General features: G+C 48.1%; 1 non-coding gene across 1 annotated transcript; it reads right to left on the reverse strand.

The window, feature by feature from the left end:
- Positions 1–829: 829 nt before the first annotated feature.
- Positions 830–902, reverse strand: TRNAR-UCG (transfer RNA arginine (anticodon UCG)). The gene has a single exon. It is a non-coding gene; the product is annotated as a tRNA-Arg (tRNA).
- Positions 903–2214: the final 1312 nt, after the last annotated feature.

Raw genomic sequence — 2214 nt, forward strand, 5'->3', positions numbered from 1 at the left:
CACACACACACACACACACACACACACACACACACACAACACACACACACACACACACACACACAAAGAAGTTTCTTGGTATGATACAGGTAAGTCCTAATACGAGCACACATCCTTGGATCAAGAGAACAGGACACACGTTTCTGAAAGAGTTTGGTGACAAAACTTGTCAAGGAAACCAAGGATCCAAGAGCAACCAACTTTCTAATTATAAAGCTGCAGTGAGACGACCTAGAGACGACATGTCTGCTGTTTTTGCTTTTGTGTGTACTCATCTAACTGTACTCACTTAATTGTGGTTGCAGGGGTCGATTCATAGCTCCTGGCTCCGTGTCTTCACTGGTCGCCACTAGGTCCATTCTCTCCCTGCTCCATGAACTTTATCATTCCTCAACTTTAAACTATGTATGGATCCTGCCTCCACTACATCACTTTCCAGACTATTCCACTTCCTGACAACTCTATGGCTGAAGAAATACTTCCTAAAATCCTTGTGACTTATTTGAGTCTTCAGCTTCCAAATGTGACCCCTTATCGGTGTGTCCCATCCCTGGAGTATCCTGTCTCTGTCCACCTTGTCGATTCCTCTCAGTATTTTATACGTCGTTATCATGTCCCCCCTGTTCTCCAGTGTCGTCAGCTAGAGTTCTCTTAACCTCTCCTCGTAGGACATGCCCCTTAGCTCCGGGACTAGTCTTGTTGCAAACCTTTGCACTTTCTCTAGTTTCCTGACGTGCTTGACCAGGTGTGGGTTGCTTGCTGGAGCTACATATTCCAAGGCGAGCCTGACGTACACAGTGTACAGGGTCTGGAACGAAAACATTTAACTCGACCGTGACAGGACTCGAACCTGCAATCTTCGGATCCGAAGTCCGACGTCTTATCCATTAGGCCACACGGTCTGTGTGTGTGTGTGTGTGTGTGTGTGTGTGTGTGTGTGTGTGTGTGTGTGTGTGTGTGTGTGTGTGTGTGTGTGTGTGTGTGTGTGTGTGTGTGTGTGTGTGTGTGTGTGTGTGTGTGTGTGTGTGTGTGTGTGTGTGTGTGTGTGTGTGTGTGTGTGTGTGTGTGTGTGTGTGTGTGTGTGTGTGTGTGTGTGTGTGTGTGTGTGTGTGTGTGTGTGTGTGTGTGTGTGTGTGTGTGTGTGTGTGTGTGTGCGTGCGTGTGTGTGTGTGTGTGTGTGTGTGTGTGTGTGTGTGTGTGTGTGTGTGTGTGTGTGTGTGTGTGTGTGCTTCCCGTGTGTGTGTGTGTGTGTGTGTGTGTGTGTGTGTGTGTGTGTGTGTGTGTGTGTGTGTGCGTGTGTGTGTGTGTGTGTGTGTGCGTGTGTGTGTGTGTGTGTGTGTGTGTGTGTGTGTGTGTGTGTGTGTGTGTGTGTGTGTGTGTGTGTGTGTGTGTGTGTGTGCGTGCGTGTGTGTGTGTGTGTGTGTGTGTGTGTGTGTGTGTGTGTGTGTGTGTGTGTGTGTGTGTGTGTGTGTGTGTGTGTTGCTTCCCAAGACAGCAGCCCACACGTCAAGAAAAGTTTTGGTGACATAACCATATTAAAAATGAAGGCGTTGTCTGTCGTGTGATAACCAAAGTCCGGGAGCTTAAAGATGAAGGATATACTAGATGGCACTGTGTACCCACTGAGTTGTGTTTGCGGGGGTGTGAGACTCAGCTCCTGGTCCTGCCTCTTAACCTCAGGAATTGGATGGTTAAGGTCTTGTCATTCCATGTTTGTGGCCTATCTGTGTGTGTGTGTGTGTGTGTGTGTGTGTGTGTGTGTGTGTGTGTGTGTGTGTGTGTGTGTGTGTGTGTGTGTGTGTGTGTGTGTGTGTGTGTGTGTGTGTATGTACGTACTCACCTATATGTGGCTGCAGGGGTCGAGTCACAGCTGCTGGCCCCACCTCTTCGCTAGTCGCTACTCGGTCACTTTCTCCCTTCTCCTAGAGCCATATCATACCTCTTCTTGAAGCTATGAGTGTGTGTGTGTGTTTCAAGTCTTCAGGAATTGGACACGCACTTTATCCTCCAGCATGGAAAGGTGCATAAAACAGAAGTCTTACCATCACTGAATATCAGGAGAAAGTTCTGTTTTTTTTTTTGGGGGGGGGGTTGAAGGAGAAATCCTTTTCCCTCCTCCATCCTTTCCTTTCCATTTCTTCCCCTTGTCCTCCCTCCTCTTCATCCATTATTTCATGTCTCTACGCCTCACCGCCTCATCTGCGTCCTTCTCAT

The sequence above is a fragment of the Cherax quadricarinatus genome, chromosome 47, assembly GCF_038502225.1.
Source record: "Cherax quadricarinatus isolate ZL_2023a chromosome 47, ASM3850222v1, whole genome shotgun sequence".
NCBI lineage: Eukaryota > Metazoa > Arthropoda > Malacostraca > Decapoda > Parastacidae > Cherax > Cherax quadricarinatus.